Below are 27,389 nucleotides of genomic sequence, written 5' to 3' on the forward strand. Positions count from 1 at the left end.
GACTGATGGGCAGAGGGGTCGGGGTGGCTCTGTTGGTGAGGAATGATATTCAGTCCCTTGCGAGGGGGGACATAGAATCAGGAGTCAGTATGGTTAGAACTGAGAAATTCTAAGGGTAGAAAGACCCTAATGGGAGTTATCTACAGGCCTCCAAACAGTAGTCTTGATGTAGGGTGTAAGTTGAATCAAGAGTTAAAATTTGCATGTCGCAAAGGTAATGTTACAGTTGTTATGGGGGACTTCAACATGCAGGTAGACTGGAGGAATCAGGTTGGTACTGGACCCCAAGAAAGGGAGTTTGTGGAGTCCCTCCAAGATGGATTCTTAGAACAGCTTGTACTGGAGCCTACCAGAGAGAACGCAACTCTAGATTTAGTGTTGTGCAATGAACCGGATTTGATCAGGGACCTTGAGGTAAAGGAGCCATTAGGAGGTAGTGACTATAATATGATAAGTTTTAATCTACAATTTGAGAGGGAGAAAGGAAACTCGGAAGTGTCAGTATTACAGTTGAACAAAGGGAACTATGGTGCTATGAGGGAGGAGCTGGCCAAAGTTCAATGGAACAATACCTTAGCAGGGATGACAGTGGAACAGCAATGGCAAGTGTTTCTGGGAATAATGTGGAAGGTGCAGGATCAGTTCATTCCAAAGAGGAAGAAAGATCCTAAGGGGAGGCCGTGGTTGACAAGGGAAGTAATGGACAGTATAAAAATAAAAGAGAAGAAGTATAACATAGCAAAGACGAGTGGGAAGCCGGAGGATTGGGAAACTTTTAAAGAGCAACAGAAGGTAACTAAAAAGACAATACGCGGAGAAAAAATGAGTTACAAAGGTAAACTAGTCAAGAATATAAAGGAGGATAGTAAAAGCTTCTTTAGGTACGTGAAAAGGAAAAAAATAGTTAAGACCAAAATTGGGCCCTTGAAGACAGAAGTGGGTGAAATTATTATGGGGAACAAGGAAATGGTAGACGAGTTGAACAGGTACTTTGGATCTCTCTTCACTAGGGAAGACACGAACAATCTCCCAGATGTAATAGTGTCCAAAGGACCTAGGGTAATGGATGAATAGAAGGAAATTTATATTAGGCAGGAAATGGTGTTGGATAGGCTGTTGGGTCTGAAGGCTGATAAGTCCCCGGGACCTGATGGTCTGCATCCCAGGGTACTTAAGGAGGTGGCTTTAGTAATTGTGGATGCATTGGTAATCATTTTCCAATGTTCTATAGATTCAGGATCAGTTCCTGTGGATTGGAGGGTGGCTAGTGTTGTCCCTCTCTTCAAGAAGGGAAGAAGAGGGAAAACAGGGAATTATAGACCAGTTAACCTGACGTCAGTGGTGGGAAAGATGCTGGAGTCAATTATAAAAGATGAAATTACGACACACCTGGATAGCAGTAACAGGATTGGTCCGAGTCAGCATGGATTTACGAAGGGGAAATCGTGCTTGACTAATCTTCTGAAATTTTTTGTGGATGTAACTATGAAAATGGGCAAGGGAGAGCCAGTGGATGTAGTGTACCTGGACTTTCAGAAGGCCTTTGATAAAGTCCCACATAGGAGATTAGTGGGCAAAATTAGGGCACATGGTATTGGGGGCAGAGTACTGACATGGATTGAAAATTGGCTGGCTGACAGAAAACAAAGAGTAGCGATTAACGGGTCCCTTTCGGAATGGCAGGTGGTGACCAGTGGGGTACCGTAGGGTTCAGTGCTGGGACCGCAGCTGTTTACAATAAATATTAATGATTTAGATGAGGGAATTAAAAGTAACATTAGCAAATTTGCCAGTGACACAAAGCTGGGTGGCACTGTGAAATGTGAGGAGGATGTTATGAGAATGCAGAGTGACTTGGACAGGCTGGGTGAGTGGGCAGATACAGTTTAATGTGGATAAATGTGAGGATATCTACGTTGGTGGTAAGAACGGGAAGGCAGATTATTATCTAAATTAAGTCAAGTTAGGAAAAGGGGAAGCACAACGAGATCTAGGTGTTCTTGTACATCAGTCACTGAAAGCAAGCATGCAAGTACAGCAGGCAGTGAAGAAATCTAATGGCATGCTGGCCTTCATAACAAGGGGAATTGAGTGTAAGAGCAAAGAGATGCTTCTGCATCTGTACAGGGCCCTGGTGAGACCACACCTGGAGTACTGTGTGCAGTTTTGGTTTCCAAATTTGAGGAAGGACATTCTTGCTATTGAGGGAGTGCAGCCTAGGTTCACAAGGTTAATTCCCGAGATGGCGGGACTGTCATATGTCAAAAGATTGGAGTGACTGGGCTTGTATACTCTGGAATTTAGAAGGCTGAGAGGGGATCTTATTGAAACATATAAGATTATTAAGGGATTGGACACGCTGGAGGCAGGAAGCATGTTCCCGCTGATGGGTGAGTCCAGAACCAGAGGCCACAGTTTAAGAATAAGGGGTAGGCCATTTAGAACGGAGTTGAGGAAAAACTTTTTCACCCAGAGAGTGGTGGATATATGGAATGCTCTGCCCCAGAAGGCTGTGGAGGCCAAGTCTCTGGATGCTTTCAAGAAAGAAATGGATAGAGCTCTTAAAGATAGCGGAATCAAAGGTTATGGGGATAAGGCAGGAACTGGATACTGATTGTGGATGATCAGCCATGATCACAGTGAATGGTGGTGCTGGCTCGAAGGGCCGAATGGCCTACTCCTGCACCTATTGTCTATTGTCTATAATTGTGAAATACCCTGTAATTAATTATGTGTTAATGAATATAATCCATAATTTTTCAAAATAATAACATACCACAACCTGTACTTTGAAAAATTTTAGAATTTCAACGTATTTGCATTGTCAGTGTTTCAAGTTACAACACTGTAATAAATAGTAATAATAAACACAGAATGGAAGTTGTAGCTTATTGATAATAAAACACAGGCCTGCTGAATGCTAATGCCATGTAGTCAAAAAAGTTTTCTTTTGCCATTGTGCTGGTCAGTTGTTTTGGACTACCTGACATTGTTTACTTGTGTTGTGAGTTGTGATTGTGTCTGTTTAATGTGAAAAAATCTATATACTGACTTTTTCGGTAAGTAATCTTTCAGAAAAATGAAAATCTAAAAAGAATTGTTAAATTAAAAAATTGTCTGAACAAGGTAAAATGTGTTTCTATAAAATTGTTTTCATGACTGTGGTTATTATATTAAAATTATACATCTTTCAACTTGTTAAATTTTTCAATAAATAATAATTATGATTATTTTTAGTTTTCTCAAGTAACCGTCCTTAACAATGTTTTAGAAGATTAGGCATTGCTTTGTAAATTCTTTCAGAAAAGATATTTGAATGCATTTGAAACACTGTAGTATGCAAAAGCAAGAATTAACAAGTACGGTCACAGTATCTTGGCAATACTGTATATTGGTATCGTTGTGTCTATACAACCACATATCAATTAAATAAAAGCATGTTACGCGGGAGATGGCTTTAACTTGTGTATTTACATTGCAGCGAGAGAGAGAGAAAGAGGAAAAACAATGCCCATGCACAAACAATAAATCAATGTGTATGCGTGGAAAACAGATCAATACGCATGTGTAGACAGCACATCATATGTAGTGCTAAGGGAGTCATTGCTCTAAAAGAAATAGATCCCTACATTACACTTCCTTCCTCTTTAGATTACTGTAACATGAAAATGTATATGTACAAAACATTCAATTTCCCTTTCACAAATCAAATTCAAATAAATATGCTTTCACAATAACAGTCCATAACTAACCTCACTGTTTGAAAGATTCAGTCTTTCAAGTGGTACTTTGATATTTCCAGGATATTGCCTTTGGACCTGTGGAGTGGCATCAGGTTTGGCAGGTGTCTTGTCTAAGACAATGCTGTCAGTTGCCGGTGTCATGTTGCTGTCAGTGACATGATCATCGTTGAGAGGTAAGTCCAGTGTCTGTAATGTGTCCATTTTGTTGGATGCAATCGACTCAGGTGTGTTCTTCAGTTGAGCATCCAGTATATAGTCCACATGATGTCTTCATGTATGATCTCCAACATCTACTGTGTACATCAGTGGTCCAGTTCTTGTAGCTATCTAATCGGGTGTCCAGTTGTCTTCTCGGTAATCATGCGCTAGGACTTCCTGTCCAACCTTGAAGCTCCTTGCTGATTTATTTGGCAACTGGTTGAACTGTTTATTCGAAATTCCCTCTGGAGATCTGCTTTCAGGAGGTCAATGGTAGATATTAGATTTCTGCTCATGAACAGCATTGCAGGTGTTCGATTTGTCATCACATGAACAGAGTCCCAATACACAAAAAGGAAAATGTCCTCCTTGTGCTGTAGAGAAATGTTCTCCTTGTCCATAGCTTTCATTGACTCCTTGAAGGTTTGGATAAACCTTTCAGCTAACCCACTTGTAGCTGGGTGGTGAGGAACTGAATTGAAATGTCTGATGCCATTTTCCTTCATGAACAATCAGAAATTTCTAATGTGTACTGTGGTCCATTGTCACTCACAATTTGTTCTGGTAAGCCATTTCTGGTGAAGGTAGTCCTCAGGGAGGAAACAGTCTTTGCTAAGGTGATTGATTTCATTGGTATGACCTCTGGCGTCTTTGAATGAGCGTCCACAACAATCAGAAACATAAAGTCCATAAATAATCCAGCAAAATCAATATGTACTCTTTGCCATGGTGATGACAGCCACTCCGATGGGGGTGCATTTTGAACTTTTTGGCATCTTGACAGCTTTAACCAAGTCTTCAATCTGTTTGTTTATTCCCGACCACCACACGTAGGCATAAGAGTGGGCTGCTAGGAATGGTGCTCAGCATTGTAATCGGGTAGTGAACAGCTTTGAAATTCCCTTGCTGAGACTAAAAATAGACACAAGGGGCAGGTGATCTGTCACTAGTGTAAACTTTTGTCTGTAGAGGTAGTGGTGGAACTTCTTTATTCCCCATACTGGACTAAGGGCCTCTCAGTTCATCTGTGCTTAGTCACATTCTGCGCTCTTCAGTGATCTTGAAGCAAACGCAATTGGATGTTCAGATCCATCTTTCATAGAGTGTGACAAAACAGCTCCAATGCATTAAGGGGACGTAATGCGCACCAGTCTGATGGACAGGGATGGGTCATAGTTGGTGAGCAGTTCATCTGATGTTATTAGTCTCTTTGTTTCTTTTAATGCTGTTTCACATCTTTCTGACCACCCCCACTTTGCTTCTGCCTGCAACAGAGTGTTCAATGGATGCAGTACTGTTGCAAAGTTGGGGAGTAGTTTACAAGGCCCAAGTATAACATAGATTGTGACACATTTTCTGGTTTGGGTGCCTGTAGCACTGCTTCAATCTTCTCTTGTGACTTATGTAAGCCATGCTTGTCAATGACATGTCCACAATATGAGATTTCGTTCTTGAAAAACTCACATTTCTCTCTTTGTGTGCAGACCATGCCCACTTTGCCAATATTCTGGAGGTGCTCTTCATCATTCTTGCCACTCATGATGATGTCATCAAGTTAACATTATGCCCCTGGAATACGTTAGAGTGCTTGAACCATTGCTCTTTGCCAAATTGCTGGAGCTGATGCAGTGCCAAAGATGAAGCGATTATACTGGAGCAGTTCCTTGTGAGAGTTGGTTGCGAGGAACTTCCTGCTTGAATCCTCAATCTCCATTTGCAACTAGGCTTGTGACAAGTCAACCTTGGTGAAAACCTCTCACTGCCTGCCGAAGATGCAAAAATGTCTTGTATTCATGGCAGGGGATACTGCATAGTATGCAACACTGGTTTGATGCTCACCATGAAATCCCCACATACACAAACGGCTCCAGTCTTCCCACTCTTGATCACCAGGAAAATGGGCGTTGCCCAGTAACTCCATTCATCTTTGGAGAGAATTCCAGATGCCGCCAAGCTCTGAAGTTCAACATTCTCTTTCGGACAGAGTACGTAAGGCACTGAATGAGCTTTATGGAGTCTTGGTGTTGCTGCTTCATTCAATTTTGTTCTGGACTTCAAGCCTTTGAGATTAGCAATCCCCTACTCAAACACCTTAACATTAGAAACATAGAAACATAGAAAACCTACAGTACAATACAGGCCTTTCACCCCACAAAGCTGTCATTACCTTAGAAATTACCTAGGGTTACCCATAGCCCTCTATTTTTCTGAGCTCCATGTACCTGTCCAGGAGTATCTTAAAAGATTCTATCATATCTGCCTCCACCACCATCGCCGGCAGCCCATTCCACACACTCACCACTCTCTGCGTAAAAAGCTTACCATGAACATCTCCTCTGTACCTACTTCCAAGCACCTTAAAACTGTGCCCTCTCGTGCTAGCCATTTCAGCCCTGGGAAAAAGCCTCTAACTATCCACATGATCAATGCCTCTTATCATCTTATACACCTCTATCAGGTCACCTCTCATCCTCCGTCACTCCAAGGAGAAAAGGCCGAGTTCACTCAACCTATTCTCATAAGGCATGCTCCCCAATCCAGGCAATAACCTTGTAAATCTCCTCTGCACCCTTTCTATGGTTTCCACATTCTTCCTATAGTGAGGTGACCAGAACTGAGCACAGTACTCCAAGTGGGGTCGGACCAGAGTCCTATATAGCTGCAATATTACCTCTTGGCTCCTAAAATCAATCCCACGATTGATGAAGGTCAATGCACTGTATGCTTTCTTAACCACAGAGTCCACCTGTACAGCAGCTTTGAGTGTCCTGTGGACTCGGACCCAAGATCCCTCTGATCCTCTACACCATTAATACTATATTCTGTCATCATATTTTACTTACCAAAATGAACCACCTCACACTTATCTGGGTTGAACTCCTTCTGCCACTTCTCAGCCCAGTTTTGCAACCTATCAATGTCCTGCTGTAACCTCTGACAGCCCTCCACACTAACCACAACATCGCCAACCTTTGTGTCATTCGCAAATTTACTAACCCATCCCTCCACTTCTTCAGCCAGGTCATTTATAAAAATCACAAAGAATAGGGGATCCAGAAAAGATCCCTGAGGCACACCACTGGTGACCGATCTGCATGCAGAATTTGATCCATCTACAACCACTCTTTGCCTTCTGTGGGCAAGCCAGTTCCAGATCCACAAGCAATGTCCCCTTGGATCCCATGCCTCCTTACCTTCTCTATAAGCCTTGCATGGGGTACCTTGTCAACTACCTTGCTGAAATTCATATACACTACATCTACTGCTCTATCTTTATCAATGTGTTTAGTCGTATCCTCAAAAAATTCAATCAAGCTTGTAAGGCCAACCTGCCTTTCACAAAACCATGCTGACCATTCCTAGTCATATCATGCCTCTCCAAATGTTCATAAATCTTGCCTCTCAGGATCTTCTCCATCAACTTACCAACCACTGAAGTAAGACTCACTGGTCTAGAATTTTCTGGGCTATCTCTACGCCCTTCCTTGAATAATGGAATGTCATCTGCAACCCTCCAATCCTCCAGAACCTCTCCAGTCCTCATTGATGATGCGAAGATCATCGCCAGAGGCTCAGCAATCTCCTCCCTCACTTCCCACTGTAGCCTGGGGTACATCCCGTCTGGTCCTAGTGACTTATCCAAATTGATGCTTTCCTAAAGCTCCAGCACATCCTTTTTCTTAATATCTACATGTACAAGCTTTTCAGTCCACTGTAAGTCATCCCTACAATCGCCAAGATTCTTTTCCATAGTGAATACTGAAGCAAAGTACTCATTAAGTACCTCTGCTATCTCCTCTGGTTCCATACACACTTTTCCAGTGTCACACTTGATTGGTCCTGTTCTTTTATGTCTTATCCTCTTGCTCTTCGCATGCTTGTAGAATGCCTTGGGGTTTTCTTTAATCCTGTCCACCAAGGCCTTCCCATGGCCCCTTCTGGCTCTCCTAATTTCTCTCTGAAGCTCCTTCCTTCCTGCTAGCCTTATAATCTTCTAGATCTCTATCATTACCTAGTTTTTTGAACCTTTTGTGAGCTCTTCTTTACTTCTTGACTAGATTTACAACAGCCTTTGTACAGCACGATTCCAGTACCCTACCATCGTTTCCATGTCTCATTGGAATGTACCTATGCAGAACCGCACACAAACATCCCCTGAACATTTCCCTCATTTCTTCCGTACATTTCTCTGAGAGCATCTGTTCCCAATTCATGCTTCTAAGTTCTTGCCTGGTAGCCTCATATTTCCCCTTACTCCAATTAAACACTTTGCTAACTTGTCTGTTCCTATCCCTCTCCAATGCTATGGTAAAGGAGATAGAATTGTGATCACTATCTCGAAAATGCTCTCCCACTGAGAGACCTGACACCTGACCAGGTTCGTTTCCCAATACCAGATCAAGTACAGCCTCTCCTCTTGTTGGCTTATCTACATACTGTGTCAAGAAACCTTCTTGAACACACCTAACAAACTCCACCCCATCTAAACCCTTCGGTCTAGGAACGTGCCAATTGATATTTGGGTAATTAAAATCTCCAACCACGACCACCCTGTTATTCTTGCACATTTCCAGAATCTGTCTCCCATCTGCTCCTCGATGTCCCTGTCACTATTGGGTGGTCTATAAAAAACACTCAGTAGGGTTATTGACCCCTTCCTGTTCCTAACATCCACCCACAGAGACTCAGCAGACAATCTCTCCATGACTTCCTCCTTTTCTGCAGCCGTGACACTATCTCTGATCAACAGTGCCATGCCCCCACCTCTTTTGCCTCCTTCCCTGTCCTTTCTGAAACATCTAAAGCCTGGCACTTGAAGTAACCATTCCTGCCCCTGAGCCATCCAAGTCTCTGTATTGACCACAACATCAACCGCATTAAGCAGCTGTGAGACTGTCTGGTTATTGCTACCATCTGGGCTGCAGTTGCCTGTTGATTACACATTGAGAGCTTTGATTGAGTGCCAGTATAATTGGATTTTTCAACCATTCTCATCCAAAAACTCTTGGCCCTCCACTTTTCAACACATGAAGTTCTAATTGCTGTGTTTGGCCTCTATATGTCACATTCACTTTCAGTTTGCCTTTGCCAGACACTTTTATCCCTATGTAGGTTTTTAGCATCACCGAGGTCCTGTCTAATGGTAGCTGATAAAACAGTCTGTTGTAGTCAGCCTCTGGAATTATAGACAAAAGAGACCCTGTATCCAGCTGCATTTTCATTTTCACGTCAGACTCATCTATTGTAATCCATATGGTTTTCTGACCTGCTTCAGTAATATTATGCTGTTCTTGGCATTTCAGCTCACCTTTATCAGACTCTGTTTCACATTTGGTGACTTTATGCATTTGCTTATTTCTGTGTTTGAAACTTTTCACTCGGTAATGTTTTTTGTCTGTCTTGCACACTTCTGTGACCTTGTCTGTGACACTTTCTGCAAACTTCTTACAGTCATCATGGGATTTGCCACATCGATAACATTTTTGACTCATTGCACCATTCAAGGACATTTTGTGCATTTCACATTCTAAACTCTTTGTCTGTAGTTCCACTATATCCTTTGCTGCAGTATCTAATGATGTTGCAATGGTCAATGCCTGTTCTAAGGTCTGGTCAGTAGCCTGTTTTTGAATACTTTGACTATGCATGCCCCAAACCACACTATCCCTTAATGCATCAGAAACTCCATCTCTAAGGTCACAGTACTGGCAAAGTTCATACAGTTCTGCAATCTATTCAGAAATGTTTTCATCCTTTAACTGGTTCCTTTTGTAAAATCTAAATCTCTCAACTATTACTAGTGATTTAGGGCTCAAATATTTTCTAAAAATTGTAACTATTTCATTGAACATCTTGCTTGCTGGCTTTTCAAGGGTTACTAAGTTGCATAAGAGACTGCACGTTCTCACAGCCACTAAGCTAAGAAGTGTGCATACTTTCTTCTGCTCATCCATGTTGTTCCTCTTACAATACAGTTAAACCCTCTTGATTTACAACTCCAAGCCTTCAGTAGAATTGTCAAATTCATCAGCTTTCCAGACTAAATCCATCACTACATTATTTTCACTTTAACTTTGCCAGTTGCGATTTTCACTATGTGCAATGCACTGTTACTCACACATCCCTTTCTTAGCATCCATGACAGCTTTCTCTGTACTGTTTAACTCTTTCTTCTCACTGTCCTGTAATTATCCTGTAACTGTCGATGCAGTAGGTGATATTCTCTGACGTCCAGGTTCGTACTCATCACCAATTTGTTATGTCTGTGCAACTACATATCAATTAAATAAAAGCATGCATGCGGGAGATGGCTTTAACTGGTGTATTCATATTGCAGCAAGAGAGGGAGGGAACAATGTGCATGCATAGACAATACATCATGTGTAGTGGCTAAGGGGAGCTATTGCCCTAAAAAAAATAGATGTCTACATTACAGGAGTGACAAAGTGAAAGATCTGCTCACAACTATAAATTCTGACATTGACACTGCGTTTGATTCATTCAACGTGTGTGTAATCTCTTGAATAATAGATTTTCTGATGATGAGTTAAGAGAATGGCAAGCGTTTGGCCCTGTTGATATTGCAAACCCAACCAGTTTTGAATTTGGAGAACAGAATGGTGTGTGATTGACAAAAGATACTCAGCTACTACTACGAACCACGACAATAGTGCTGACTCAAAAATATCGCAGCAATATTGTGATTTTGAATTTGTCATTTCTGAGAAAGTCAAGTCTGGTGCAATTAAAACGTTCACTGATATGTTGAACGTGCTTAGAAATGAAGAATTTGTTGAACTGTCAATTCTTGTTGACATCATTGGGAAACTTCAAGCTTCTGTGCTGACTGTGAATGTGGATTCAGTCTTTCGAATTCAATCAAATGCAAATCCAGAAACAGACTAGAAATGGAACATTTGGATGATCAAATGAAGATTAAGATGTATCTTTCATCTAGATGCGAAATCAATCTGGACAGTGTTTATAGGCAATGGACTTGTAATAAAGACAGACAAAATGTTTACAAAATGTGGAACATTTTCTTTGTTGTACTGTATTTCATTGTAGCCCTCAAATAATAAATAAAATCAAAAGTATGTGATATTTCAGTTTTCATTCTAAATATTTTAGTAGGCATATTACAAAAAAAATTTTAAGTGCCATGTTGTTTTCAGTCCGTGTAAAAATTTTCTGTTGAGAGTAATGGTTGGTCTGCGCAACTGTAAAACAAAAACAAATAGAAGAAAAGTTGGTACCCTGTGGTCTTTAGCTGTAGCTAATGTTGAAGGGCATGGACAGAGTGGATGTGGCAAAGTTGTTTCCCATGATGGGGGAGTCTAGTACGAGAGGGCATGACTTAAAGATTGAAGGGCGCCCATTCAGAACAGAAATGCGAAGAAATTTTTTTAGTCAGAGGGTGGTGAATCATGGAATTTGTTGCCACAGGCAGCAGTGGAGGCCAAATCATTGGGTGTATTTAAGGCAGAGATTGATAGGTATCTGAGTAGCCAGGGCATCAAAGGTTATGGTGAGAAGGCGGGGGAGTGGGACTAAATGGGAGAATGGATCAGCTCATGATAAAATGGCAGAGCAGACTCGATGAGCCGAATGGCCGACTTCTGCTCCTTTGTCTTATGGTCTTATGGTCTTATGTAACTTTGTTCTCGAGAGATTTTGATTTGCTTGTAAGAGGCCAAACCTCCATCTACCCACTAAATCATTGGCATAATAGCTGCTGTTAGTAACTTCTATTAACATTGTGGCCAGGGAGCATTGCTGAAAAGCCTCATCAGTCAAAGGCTATGAAGGACACATGCAGGCCAAGAAAACCTCCTCCTACCGCCCCTGCCAAGTGGACACAGCTAAGTGACAGGCCAAACATTGGAAATACGACTGCAATTACAAACAGAGATTTGAACGTCTGCCTGTTGGTTTGCTTTCTTTAATATTCAATTAACTGAAAATACAAATGTAATTATCAGTAACCTTCATCCAAGGTTAAAAATATCTTAGGTAATTCAAAGGTTCACAGCCAAGAATAAATAATATTGGCCATATTACTGTGGTGCTCTGGTGATGGGGTAGGAGACTTCAAATTTAAGGAGCCAGCTCAGCTTGTGCTTTCATTCTCAGAGTAGTCAACTGAATTAATGAGGATAAGGTTTGAAATAAGTGAAAACCTTTTAGTATTTTGTATCAAAAGCAAATCTGAACAGTACTGATACTAATTACATTAAATCAGGCCTGATTGTGTTGCATTTTGCAACAAATATCAAAAACATTCTCCAAGAATTTAATTATGTAGAATAACTTAGATTTTACACCATTGAAATTGTAATTTGGCCAACTTGGTCAATACCAAAGATCATGACACATGAATTTATATCATTCAAAGCTATTGGTGCCTCAGGAAAGCTGCATCCATCACTAAGTGGCCTCAGCAACCAGGACATGCCCTCTCCTAGTTTCTTCCATTGGGAGAAGATACTGGACCCAGATGGTTCAAACTCAATGATTCAAGATCAGCTTCTTCCCCTCCATCATCAGAATTCAGAACAGTCCATGAATCTATGAACACTATTTTTCTATTCCTTTGGTTTGCACAATTTTTTTTGTAGTTATAACAATTTTATGTCTTTGCCTGCCTTGCTGCCTCAGAACAACAAACTTTATATTATTCAAGTTACTGATAATAAATCTGATTCTGATTCTAATATGCTTCTATTAGTCATAGTCATATTTATTGACCCCGGGGGAAATTGGTTTTCATTACAGTTGCACCATAAATAATTAAATAGTAATAAAACCATAAATAATTAAATACTAATATGTAAATTATGCCAGTAAATAAGTCCAGGACCAGCCTATTGGCTCAGGGTGTCTGACCCTCCAAGGGAAGAGTTGTAAAGTTTGATGGCCACAGGCAGGAATGACTTCCTATGACACTTTGTGTTACATCTCGGAGGAATGAGTCTCTAGCTGAATGTACTCCTGTGCCCAACCAGTACATTATGTAGTGGATGGGAGACATTGTCCAAGATGGCATGCAACTTGGACAGCATCCTCTTTTCAGACACCACTGTCAGAGAGTCCAGTTCCATCCCCACAACATCACTGGCTTTACGAATGAGTTTGTTGATTCTGTTGGTGTCTGCTACCCTCAGCCTGCTGCCCCAGCACACAACAGCAAACATGATAGCACTGGCCACCACAGACTCGTAGAACATCCTCAACATCGTCCGGCAGATGTTAAAGGACCTCAGTCTCCTCAGGAAATAGAGATGGCTCTGACCCTTCTTGTAGACAGCCTCAGTGTTCTTTGACCAGTCCAGTTTATTGTCAATTCGAATCCCCAGGTATTTGTAATCCTCCACGATGTCCACAATGATCCCCTGGGTGGAAATAGGGGTCACCGGTGCCTTAGCTCTCCTCAGGTCTACCACCAGCTCCTTAGTCTTTTTCACATTAAGCTGCAGGTAATTCTGCTCACACCATGTGACAAGTTTCCTACCATAGCCCTGTACTCAGCCTCATCTCCCTTGCTGATGCATCCAACTATGGCAGAGTCATCCGAAAACTTCTGAAGCTGACAAGACTCTGTGCAGTAGTTGAAGTCCGAGGTGTAAATGGTGAAGAGAAAGGGAGACAAGACAGTTCCCTGTGGAGCCCCAGTGCTGCTGATCACTCTGTCGGACACACAGTGTTGCAAGCACACGTACTGTGGTCTGCCAGTCCACAGTAAAGGGATTCCTTTCTTCCTGAGCTCTTACTGACTTTTCTGTAAATGCATTGTTTACTTCAAAAACTTCCTGTAGCACAGATTTCCACACATCTGCAAGGCCAGTGTTCTGTTCTGGGTCTCAGATGTGGGATTTCCAGAAGACTTCCAGCCTCCCCAATGGCACATCTGCACCAGGTGCAGCAAGGTGCAGCTCCTTAGAGACCGTGTTGGGGAACTGGAGCGGCAGCTCGATGACCTTTGGCATGTTAGGGAAAGTGAGGAGGTGACAGATGAGCTACAAGGAGGTAGTCACCCCAAGGCAACAGGAGACAGATAAATGGGTGACTATCAGGAAAGCGAAGGGAAAATATCAGATAGTGGAGAGCACACCTGTGGCCATCCCCCTTAACAATAAGCACTCCATTTTGAGAACTGTTGGGGGGCTCGACCTACCTGGTGGAAGCAAGAGCGGCTGTTCCTGTGGCACTGTGTCTGGCTCTGTGGTTCAGCAGGGTAGGGAACTGAAGAGGAGGGTAGCAGTAATAGGGGACTCTATAGTTAGGGGACAGGTAGACAATTCTGTGGATGCGAATAAGAAACACGGATGGTAGTTTGCCTCTCAGGTGCCAGTGACTGTGTCACAGCTTGCTAACAGATGTGGGTAAGCATGCCTTTGGAGGGTCACCAGTTGAAACAAAAACAGATGGTAAACTGCAACAGCACGTTAGTGCAAAGGGGTTTTTATTTAGTGCCAGGTAGGAAAAAAAGCAAAAGCTGCCCAAAAGTTGTGAAGAAAAAGGTAGTTACAAATAGCCAAATGAAAACAAACATGTACAAAAATATACAAATATACAGAGGCCTTCTGCATGACACACTTTGTCGTTAACTTTCCAATATATCTATTCACCAACTGTCAAATTCAACCACCACACCTCTCAGCAAAGCCAAACTGGGGGCCTTAAATCTGCCTGCATAGGGTGTGGTGCGCCTGCTCTCACTAACCCAGGCAATATTTTAGGTCACCCCAAGCTGTTCCTACAGTCTTTTGGGTCCGTTCTGCTGTTTAGAACCCAATGTAAAGGTGTGAATGAAAACACGTGGAACTGTAATGCTTGTGTCTAGAATCCTTATTATTATGAATTATAAACCAGTAGAGCACATTAACTGAGAGGATTGTATTGATTAGCCAAACTAGTGATTGTTTTACTGTTGGAGTGTGTAAATGGTGAACTCCCAAGAACTGCAGAATGGGATATCAAAGTGTGTGAACCACTGGGGCAATTAGACCAGGCACAGAACGAGAAGGAGTGACCAACCGGGCAAAGTGGTAAGGGTAGCAGGAGAATTAGCATTGCCAATTTGTTCTGTCGCAATCTGCGATGTTTCTGGATATATCCACAGTATCCTGAAAAGGGAGGGTGAGCAGCCAGAAGTTGTGGTACATATTGGTACCAATGACATAGGTAGAAAAAGGAAGGAGGCCCTGAAAACAGACCACAGGGAGTTAGGAAGGAAGTTAAGAAGCAGAACCTCAAGGGTAGTGATCTCGGAATTACTGCGTGAGAGTGGGGATAGGAATAGAATGAGGTGGTAGATAATTGTGTTGCTGAAGAATTGGAGCAGGGAGTAGGGATTCAGCTTTCTGGATCATTGGCAGCTCTTCTGGGTCAGGTGTGACCTGTACAAAAAGGGACGGATTGCACTTGAGTCCGAGGGGGACTGATATCCTTGTGGGAAGGTTTGCTAGAGCTGTTCAAAGTGGTTTAAGCTAATATGGTGGGGGCTGGGGGTGATGGGATTCAGTATGATAGACCTGAGGATGAGCCAGTAGGTTTGCAAGTAGATAATGGATGTAATATGAACGCAAGGAAGGACAAGCCAATGATTGGGTACAAATGCAGACAGTGCAAAGAGCCCATTATTAGAGATGAGGTTTTGGGGTACTTGAAGGCTAATGATGAAATCAAAGTCAGCATGGTTTCTGTAAGGAAAATCTTACATGACAAAACTGTTGGAATTCTTCAAAGAATTAACAAGCAGAGTGGACAAAGGAGAGGTAGTGAATGTCATTTACTTGGATTTTCAGAAGGCATTTGATAAGGTGCCACACATGGGGCTGCTTAAAAAGATAAAATCCTATGGCATTACAGGAAAGATACTGGCATGGATAGAGGAATGGCTGACAGGCAGGAGGCAGAGAGTGGGAATAAAGGGGGCCTTTTCCGGTTGGCTGGCAGTGTCTAGTGGTGTTCCTCAGGGGTCAGCATTGCGACCACTACTTATCACATCGTTTGTCAATTGATTTAGATAGTGGAATTGATAGTTTGTGGCAAAGTTTGCAGTTGATATGAAGATGGGTGGAGGGGTAGGTAGTGCTGAGGAAGCAATGCAATTGCAGCAAGACTTAGACAAATTGGAAGAATGGGCAAAAATGTGAAGATGGAACACAGTGTTGGAAAATGTATGCTACTGCAATTTGATTAAGGGAACAAAAGTGCAGACTATTATCTTAATGGGGAGAAAATTGAAACATCAGAGATGCAAAGGGGCTTAGGAGTCCTTGTGCAAGACTCCCAGAAGCTTAATTTACAGGTTGAGTCTGTGGTAAAGAAGACAAATGCAATGTTGGCATTTATTTCAAGGACGATTAAATATAAAAGCCAGGAGATAATGCCGAGGACTTGTAGACACTAGTCAGGCCACACTTGGAGTGTTGTCAACAGTTTTGGGCCCCATATCTCAGAAAGGATGAGTTTTCATTGGAGAGAGTCCAGAGGAGGTTCACAGGGATGATTCTGGGAATGAAGGGGTTATCATATGAGGAATGTTTGGCAGCTTTGGGCCTGTACTCACTGGAATTTAAAAGGACATTGGGGGGATCTCATTGAAACCTACCGTATGTTGAAAGGACTAGATAAGGTGGTTGTGGAGAGGATGTTTCCTGTGGTTGGGGTGTCCAGAACTAGAGAGCACAGCCTCATAATAGAGGGTGACTCTTTAGAAAAGAGGTAAGGACAAATTTTTTTTTTAGCCAGAGAGTACTGAATCTTGGAATGCTTTGTCACAGACAGCTGTGGAAGCCAAGTCTGTGGGTATATTTAAGGTAAACTTGATAGTTTCCTGATCGGTTATGGCATCAAAGGATATGGTGAAAAGGCAGGTGTATGGGGTTGAGTGTGATCCGAGTTCAGCCATGATCGAATGGTGGAGCAGTCTCAACAGACTGAATGGCCTAATTCCGCTCCTATGTCTTAAGGTCTTATGCTCTTACACGCTGTCGACATCCTAGCAAAGAGTTTCTCTTGAATCACTTATTGGATTAACTGGCTACCGGTATATGTGTATCATCTCTGCTTTTAGACTCTCCACAAGCAGAAATCTGAGCTGTTGATGGAAAATTAATCCTGAACACTAATGGAGAGTTTAATCCTATCCAGTGTATTTACATTACAATAACTCTAGAAATAATGACCTGTGACCAGATTAGATGAATGGATGAGCGAGGTAGCTTATTCCTCATCAAACCTGTGCTAGAGTTCTGCCAAAGTATTATATTCCTTATAGTATCAAAATATTATGTATTGATGTAGATGACAGTGCAGGTATAACACAGAGGTCAGGATGTTCAACCTTAGTGAGAACATTTTCATTGTGTTTATCTTAAAATAGTACTCTTGTTTTAGAAATTTTCTTTGTGAAGTTGAGTAGAACATCAATTTAATTGAACACTGAATAGTGCAAGTACAATCTATGTCATAGAAACTAAAAAGCACCTAAACATACCATATAGACTGTAATGCCTTTGCTCGTCCAGTTGTGTACAATTTCAGTTTCCCTACATCTGTAATCTTTTAAGCGTCTCATCTTCAATCATCTGTTCAACGTTTAAAAATATTTTTACCTTTATAGGCAAAGACTTTCAGACTCTTAAACGTTCCCTGAATGAATACAAGATCAACTCATCTCCACTAGACCTTTGCTAATGGGCTTAAGTCTGGTTTCTGGTTAAGGATCCCTTGAAACCTTCTCAACTCTTGGTTTCCCGGTTTTATGAGATGTCCTATATGTTCCAAAGTCTCCTCAAAGCCAAAGACGTTCTTCAGTTTCAAGACTGACAAGCCTCTTCTATACCCTTCAAAGGCCTTTACATCTTTTCAGATGTGTAGTGCTGAGGATACCTTAACTGAGCCCTGACAAGTGATTTATAAACCTCTAACATGAGTCCTTTTATCTTATTTATATTCTTCAACACACACAAGTAATCGCGAATCAGAATCATGTTTAATATCGCTGGCATAGGTTGTGAAATCTGTTGTTTTGCACCAGCTGTACAGTGCATTACACAATAATAAAAACATAATTATAATAAGAAACAATACAATAGAAAACATAGAAAGTGCAAAAAGGAGCAAAAAAAGAAAAAAATGTTGATTTAGTGTATATGAGTTCATTGTCCATTCAGAAATCTGATGGCAGAGGGGATGAAGCTTTTCCTAAAACATTGAGCCTTCAGGCTCCTGTACCTCCTCTTTGATGGTAGTAATGAGAAAGGGTCATGTCCTGAGTGACAGGGATCCTTAATGATAGATACAGCCTTTTTGAAGCATCATCTTTTTGAAGATGTCCTCAGTGCTAGGGAAGCTGGTGCCCATGATGGAGCTGGCTGAATTTGCAGCTTTCTGCAACTTTTTCCATTCTTTTGCAGTGGCCCCTCCATACCAGATGGTGATGCAACCAGTTAGAACGCCCCCCATGGTACACCTGTAGAAATTTGCCAGGATCTTTAGTGACATACCAAGTCTCTTCAAACTGCTATTGAAATATAGCTGCTGTTGTGCCTTCTTTGTAATTGCATCAATATGTTGGGCCCAGAATTGATCTTCTGAGATGTTGACGCTCAGGAACTTGAAACTGCTCGCCCTTTCTACTGTTGATCCCTCGCGAGGACTGGTGTGTGTTCTCTCAACTTCCCCTTCCTGAAGTCCACGATCAATTCCTTAGTCTTACTGAAGCAAGGTTGTTGTTGAAGTACCAGTCACCCCAGCCGATCTATCTCACTCCTGTATGTCTCCTCATCACCATCTGAAATTCTTCCAATAGTAGTTGCATCATCGGCATATTTAAAGATGCCATTGGAGCTGAGCTTAGTCACACAGTCGTGGCTGTAGAGAGACAAGAGTAGTGGGCTAAGCACACATCCTTGAAGTGAGTCAGCTTTGATTGTCAGCGAGGAGGAGATGTTATTTCTGATACTGTCGTCTCCTGATGAGGAACTCAAGGGTCCAGTCGTAGAGGGAGGTTCCAGAAGCCCAGGTTTTGTAGCTTGTTGATTAGAACTGAAGGTATGAATGCTGAGCTGTAATCAATAAGCAGCAGCCTAACGTTGATATTGTTGTTGTCCAGGTGATCCAAGACTTAGTGGAGACACAAAGAGATTGCATCCACTTTAGCTCTATTGTGGGGATCGGCAAATTGCAGTGGGCCCAGATCCTTGCTTAGGCAGGATTTGATTTTGGCAATGACCAATGTCTCAAAGTTCATTTGCTTTTCAATCTGCCTTATTAACTAGTTCTGCAATCTTTCAGGATTTCTAAACGTGGACTCTGCAAGTTTGGCCTGGCCTTTCCAACAATTTATGGAAGTTAGTGGGGCTCTAGTGAAGACCTTAAATATAAGGAAATGTAATGTAGGGTAAGGTTCTTAGTGAGGAAGGTTTAATTCAGTTTTCCCGTACGGAGCGCTATCAGACACCTGTGCTGTTCACTAATCTCATTAATTAGGCATTGCTCTCATAGGTAAGTGATAGTATGGATTAACAATTAAAGCTCTGTGGGTGTTTCCACTTGCACCGTGTGTTTCGTTCTACTTACTTCTGTGAAAGGTTTCTAGGGATAAAAGTTACAAACAAAATATATTTTTGAAACTATATGAGAAATATGGCAGAACAACTTTTTAAAATAAATAGTCATTTTTCTACATTAATAGTTCTATGTAAATCATGTTGTCCAGTTGAAATATTAACCTAATTTCACTTTCCAATGATGCTGTCTGACATGCTAAGCATTCCCAGCAGTTCTTTTCTTTAATACAAATTATATTGCTCTGAAAATTTCAGAGTACAGAATGGTGTAATCAAATGGATCTGGTTTTATGAAAGGGAAATTAAGCCTGACAAATTTGTTAGTGTTCTCCAAAAATGTAACAAGCAGAGTTGATAAGAGGGCAACATGCAGATATCCTTTCTTGGGATCTTCTGAAGGCATTTGATTAGCTCCCACATAAAAGGCAAGTTACATGATCTATTATTAGGGTAAATGTGTTAGCATAGATTGAAGGCTAGTCGCTGACAGGATAGTTCCTGGTCTTCAGTTACTTACGATTTAATCAATGATTTGGAGGAAGTATAAAGCTATCAAGGCTTGCAGTGGGATCTGACTAAATAGAAAAATGGGTTGGAAAATGGAAAATGGAAAATGGAATTGAATGTAGACAATTGCGAGATGTTGTACTTTGGGGGGACAAAGCAGGGTGGAACTTTGCACAGTGAACAGAAAGGCACTGAGGAGTGCGGAGAAGAAAGGCATCCTTGAACGTGGCATCATAGGTAGATTGGGTTGTAAAGTGAACTTTTGGCACATTGGCCTTCATAGATCGATGTACTGAATATTGAAATTGTATAAGATGTTGTTGAGGACAAATCGGCAGTATTGTGTGCAGCTCTGATCACCTACCTACGGGATTAGATTTAAAGAATACATAGAAAATTTACAAAGATGTTGCTTGACTTGAGGACCAGAGTTATAGGGAAAGGTCGAATAGATGGTGACTTTAATCCCTGGAGCATAGGAGAGTGAGGCAGATTTGATAAAGGTATACTAAATATGAAGGGTATTGATAGTGCAAATACTAGCAGGCTTTTTCTACTGAGGTTAGATGAGATGAGCACTAGAAGGTTAGGGGGTTAAATTTTGTAAATCAAAAACATAACACCATACAAAAGAAAAACACTGAGCAGGGGACAGTTGTGTCTACTGTTTGTTTTACCTTTTAGTAAGGCACGCACTTATGACGTGGTGGCTTAATGACGTATGCCATTCACATGCTTTACATATAACCTGAATGAATTATGTAAACAAAGAATGCTTAATCTAACAATATATTTGACATAGCTCAGGACACTTTCCATCTCTAACAATTAATTCTGCTCTCCTCAGCTGACCGATGTGTCATCTCCAGATGACATTAGGTGCAATCACCTCTGTGTAAAAGAATGGTCCAGTTCTGTCCTTAATCTTTCCAATGACCCACTTTTGATCACATCTGCAGTCCCTCACCAGGACTGCTTGTCCAGGAGTGAAACATTAAACCCCCTTGTTTGAGGAGCCCTCAGTTTGTCTCAGCTGTTTGTCCTGCATACTCCTTCTGAGATTGGGTTTGAGGAAATCCAAGTGTGAGTCCAAGGGACCAGCCAAGAACAGCATAGTAGGTGAGTTGTTGGTTGTGAAGTGTGCGGCATTGCGATATACAATGAGGAAGTTAGTGAGCTTCTGATTCACTGTTAGTGCAGAGTGTTCTGCTGACATTGCTCGCATTGCATTCATTAGACTCCGGACAAACCTTTCCGCCAAGCCATTTGCAGCTGGGTTGAACGGTGCGGTTGTAATGTGACTTATTCCATGTATTTTCAGGAATGACTGAATCAGTTCTGTAACAAACTGTGGTCCATTGCTACTGACTTAGTGTTCTGGAACACAAGTCCTTGAGCAGAGGCATCTCAACCTATCAACAGTGCGTGAGGCTGTAGTATTGGTAAAACTTCTGGCCACTTTATAGCTGCATCTACTACCATTAAGAAATTTGTGTGTTGAATGGTCCAGCAAAATCCACATGAATCCTCTAGCAGGGCAATGCAGGCCATTCTCAGGGATATAGTGGTGTATCTCCTGGTATCTTCTGGTTGTGTTGGCATCCCGAGTAGTGCATGGCAAGCTGCTCAATCTACTGATCTATCCCAGGCCACCAGACAAAGCTTTGAACCAATGCTTTCATTTTCGCCATGCCAAGATGCCCGGCATGTAGCTGCTCCAGCAGTTTAAGAACATAGAACATAGAATAGTACAGCACAGTACAGGCCCTTTGGCCCACAATGTTGTGCCGACCCTCAAACCCTGCCTCCCATATAACCCCCCACCTTAAATTCCTCCATGTACCTGTCTAGTAGTCTCTTAAACTTCACGAGTGTATCTGCCTCTACCACTGACTCAGGCAGTGCATTCCACGCACCAACCACTCTGAGTAATAAACCTTCCTCTAATATCCCCCTTGAACTTCCCACCCCTTACCTTAAAGCCATGTCCTCTTGTATTGAGCAGTGGTGCGCTGGGAAAGAGGTGCTGGCTATCCACTCTATCTATTCCTCTTAATATCTTGTACACCTCTATCATGACTCCTCTCATCCTCCTTCTCTCCAAAGTATAAAGCCCTAGCTCCCTTAATCTCTGATCATAGTGCATACTCTCTAAACCAGGCAGCACCCTGGTAAATCTCCTCTGTACCCTTTCCAGACATAAGGCAACTACCGTCAAAGGTAACATACTATTCCTATACTCAATGCCCTGACTGATGAAGGTCAGTATGTTAAACGCCCTCTTCATAACCCTGTCTGTGATGCTGCTTTGAGAAAACTATTTACTTGTATGCCTTGGTCCCTATGTTCCACAGATTTCCCAGGGTTTGACCATTCACTGTATAACATCCTACCCTGGTTTAATTTCTCAAAATCAGCATTTTGTGTTAATCTGAATTGAAACCCATTTGATATTCCTCAGACCACTTACTCAGTTGATCAAAATCCCCTGTAATTTTGGATAAGCTTCTTCACAGTGTATATTATTACCTATTTTAGTAACTCCACAAAGTTACTAGCCATGTGTAACCCAGGTTAATTGTGGTTGAAGTTAGCGCTGATGTTTTGCAAGCGGTATGTGAGAGTGGTCTTATCCAACAGACAGAACCTGCTGTAGATGTCACTGTTGCATTTGTTGAATCCTTAACCATGCACTCAAGTGCTATACCTGACAGTCATGCACAAGAAAACCAGTGTGGGGGATTACCAGTCATTCCTCATCTCCCTGATGCTGAAATTATGGAATCCTAGTTTGCAGATTGTTGTATTAGGGAAGTCATCAATTCAGACGGAAATTGGAGAAAAACCAGCTCCTTCAGTGAGAAAAACAATCCCCAGACTACCTGACCTTCTTAGAGAATGGGATCGTCTATAGCTAGAAGACAGAATTCTCCGCAGGAAAAGAGTAACCAGAGATAAAACAACATACCAGCTTGTTTTACCTGAACAGTTTTGATCTGATGGACTTAAGAGTCTTCATGATGACTTTGGACACTTGGGAATTGATTGTACCCTGCATTTAGTCAGAAGCCGATTCTATTGGCCAAAGATGGCTCTGATGTGGAACACAAGATTAAAACCTGCAATCGATGCATAAGAAGAAAGACTTTACCTGAGGAAGCTGCTCTGTTAGAGAATATTGTAACTACTCGACCCTTGCAGCTCATCTGCATGAACTTTCTTATATTAGAACCCGATCAAAGTAACACAAAAGATGCGTTAGAAATAATTTATCATTTCACTAAATATGCTTTGGCTATTCCTACACCCAATTAAAAAGTCAAGCTGGTTGCGAATTGCTTATGGTTATCCTGAGTGCGTACACAGCAATAGAGGGCCTGACTTTGAATTCCACTTGATTAAAGAACTGTGTGAGATAGCTGGAATTCAAAAAGTCATATAATCCCAGGGAAACCCTGGACCCTCTTAAATATGCTGGGACCCCTGGAGATGAAAGATAAAAGTCACTGGTGACAACTTGTGAAACCCTTAGTTCATGCTTATAATCGTACTAGGAATGAAACAACTGGTTTTAGTTCATATTAATTCATGTTTGGACAACAACCCAGACTCAGAATCAGAATCAGGTTTATTATCACCTGCACGTGTCGTGAAATTTGTTAACTTAGTAGCAGCAGTTCAGTGCAATACATAATATAGAAAAAAAAGTAAAAATAAATAAGTAAATCAATTACAGTATATGTATATTGAATTGATTAAAAATTGTGTCCTAGTGTCTGAGTCGACTAAGCAAGTGGTGCTGCTGGAGCTGACAATCCCATGGGAAGATCACTTGGAAGAGGCCTTTGAAAGGAAGCTCTCCAAGTATGCAGGACTGGTCAGCAACTGTCAGCAGACTGGATGGAGGGCGAGTTGTCTTCCAGTGGAGGTTGGATGTAGGGGATTCGCAGCCCGTTCTTTAGCTAGAGCCTTCAACAACTTGGGCGTCGAGGGAGAGAGGAAGAGGAGAGCCATCCGCAGTACCACCGAAGTGGCAGAGAGGGCCTCAAGATGGCTGTGGCTCAAAAGAGGGGAGCCATGGAGTCATAAGTAGCTAGCCATCTGGACACAAGCTGGGGTCTGATCAGCCCCAGCTGGGTCACCTGGAGGAGGGTGTATGATATTGAAAGACCCAAAACACCCGATGATTCCAGAACATCACTGAAGATGTGTCCAGAGGCATCAGTAGATGTATGTAAACAGTATATGTATATTGAATTGATTAAAAATTGTGCAAAAACAGAAATAATATGTATTTAAAAAGTGGGGTAGTGTTCACGGGATCGATGTCCATTTAGGAATTGGATGGCAGAGGGGAAGAAACTGTTCCTGAATTGCTGAGTGTGTGTCTTCAGGCTTCTGTACCTCCTACCTGATGGTAACAATGAGAAAAGGGCATACCCTGGGTGCCAGAGGCCCTTAATTATGAATGCTGCCTTTCTGAGACACCGCTCCTTGAAGATGTCCTGGGTACTTTAGAGGCTAGTACCCAAGATGGAGCTGACTAAATTTGCAACCTTCTGCAGCTTCTTTCGGTCCCGTACGGTAGCCCCCCCACTCACACCCACACCACACCAGACAGTGATGTAGTCTGTCAGAATGCTCTCCATAGTATATCAAAAGAAGTTTTTGAGTTTTAGAGTGTTTTTGTTGACATACCAAATCTCTTCAAACTCCTAATGAAGTATAGTCGCTGTCTTGCCTTCCTTATATGTTGGGACCAGGTTAGGTCCTCAGACTCCCAGTTGACTTAGCTTTCAGACTATCCTTAAAAGACAAACATGGTACATCTCACTCTCAGTATATACAAAATTTAAAAGCTCACCTTGAGGGGGACTCACAGAGAATGGAAGACCAAAACAAGACCAGATATGTGACAGCTTCAGAACTGAAAGAAGGAGACCGAGTGCGAGTAAGGAATGTGCACCTATGAGGTAAAAACAGACTTGCTGATGAATGGGAAGAAATAGTCTGTAGTGATGAGCCAAGCTGGTGATCTGCCTGTCTACAAGGTATGTCCTGAGAACCAGTCTGGGCCCATGATCTATTGATCCCTTGTGGATTTCTTCCTTCTGAAGACAATAAACAACTTTCTCCAGTCCCTGGTCACAAGTACAGAACTTGCAGGATTACAGTACAAAGAATGAACAGTCAGTTGAAGAGGAAGAAAATCAAATAGACTCTGAAAAGGACAGGGATGAGGTTTGTTACTTCAGATCAACACCTGACATTGTAGACAAATCTTCTAAGAGTCAAGAAATCCATGAACAGTTACACAAAAGAAATGTGGGCTCCAATCCAAGCCCAAATCAACCATTTACAACCACTCCGGTTCCAGCTGCAGTGCTGAAATCCTAAAGAAATGAAAGTTCTGATGTAGAGGAATCTACTGTAGAAAGTAACTTACCTGTGAGTCCTGAAAAAAACCCCGTGAAAGGAACAACAAATGAGAAATGTGTAATCAGTGAATCCTATCTGATGAAAGAAGTCTGGAAACCTCGTCAATCCCAAATGATTCTGAGATTCAACAAGAAAGAGACATTCGATAAAGAGTTAACTTGAAAAGACACGATAAAAGAGAATTCTCACAAAGAAGAGCTTGAACTCAGGAGGTCTTCTAAACCAGAAAAAAAAATGAGAACTCCTACATATCTTGAGCTAGGAAGTCCTTTAGTGACAATAGTTCAGTCCCTTTTCCTAGATCTGAGTTTAGCTATTGTAGAGTCACTTCCAGAATTCACATATGTTGAACATCCCAAACCAATTATAGTGCAACCTGCGGCCGTATGCAAGGGGAATTGCATAAATTCAGAGGGGAAGAATGTAACCCAGGTTAATTAAACCCAAAAATGTAACATCAGGAAGCTTCACGTGTGGAGGGATGAAACTGAGGTTAACTGATTTTTGTTTAAAAAAGAGAACTTGGGGAAAAAGGTTATGCGAGAATGAGGTGTGGCTGATGCAGGCGCAGACAAGTGAGAGAAACACAGCAAACTATTAGAAACTAAAGATATAAACTGTTAAAAGTGGATTTAGTAGTGACTATCTCTGCCCTACTTACTTGAAAATCCTCAGGGCGAATCCCCTGGAGGAGAGACAATGTTGATAAAGCAAGTAATACATTGATATAACAAGTAGCAATAATAGCGAGACAATATTGACAGCGGCGAGTGTCAAGATCCCCACCTTGTAATTGGGAATTAGTTGTATTAAATCATACCAAGGGATTTGGTGAGTTAAAACACTTTTACTATTCCAAGTGTATAATTTGTGTGTGAAATATGTTCAGGAGTGTTGTAATTGAGAAATATTTGGAAATGACAATGAGATATTGAGTAATTTTGAAATGGAAAATACAACGTGTATAAGAATTTACGGATTGTAATCCTGTTGTATGCAGGTCAGGTTTTTTTTTGTGAAAGTATTGTGAATTGACTTTCTGTGGATGGTCAACAATTTCATCCAGGAAGCAAGATGGCGAGCCACGCAAGATTGAAGAACCAGCACGGGAACCAAATGTTTAATGACGTGGAGGATTTAGTACGGTTGGATGTCTAAGTTTATTTTTCATTCAAGGGGTCTGAAATTAATTTTCTGGAACATATATATTTGGGATTGAATTTGAATTTGTAGATATACTGACCTGGAACTGAAACTGAAGTTAACCACAATATTAAAGAAAAGGAATTCAACTAAATAGGGATAAATAGAAAGGCAATTGTTAGTATGTAAACTTTTAAATAGGGAATAACTCTAGATCTAATTAGTTAGAGAAACTGAAGTAATAAAGGCTATTCTAATGAATCTCACTGATTTTAACTAAAAGGGTTTTTTTTGCCGTTGATATCTGAACTTTGAAACAGGATGATGGAATTTTGAATTGTTCTTATTCATGTCAATATTTTGTATATATTGCTATTTTTATAAATAAATTTACCTCCAGACGTGTGTGTTTTCATTCACTGCCTTCTTCTGATACCTGGGACTTCCGGGCTTTCTAGGGCCTAGTGTAGCACTACATAATTTGATTTTCTCATAAAGAGTGTGGTGACCAGTGACATGAGATAAGACAAACGCCACGCAGGTGTTATACATCTTGTACATTTGCAACCAGATTGTTCAAATACAAAATCGCAGAAGTTCTGCAGTAACCACTGTGGGAGTATCCTGAATAAGAGGAACTGATTTCAAGATTAGGCAGCTGAGGTGCTTAAGGACCTCATGCAAGTGCTGATGAATCTCTGGAGTTCCCCATTCCGGAGGATTGTGCAGGTCAGATTAATTGTGCTAGTTAAAGATGAAGTAAACATATTTTTGAAAG

This window comes from Mobula birostris, chromosome 1 (genome assembly GCF_030028105.1).
Source record: "Mobula birostris isolate sMobBir1 chromosome 1, sMobBir1.hap1, whole genome shotgun sequence".
NCBI lineage: Eukaryota > Metazoa > Chordata > Chondrichthyes > Myliobatiformes > Myliobatidae > Mobula > Mobula birostris.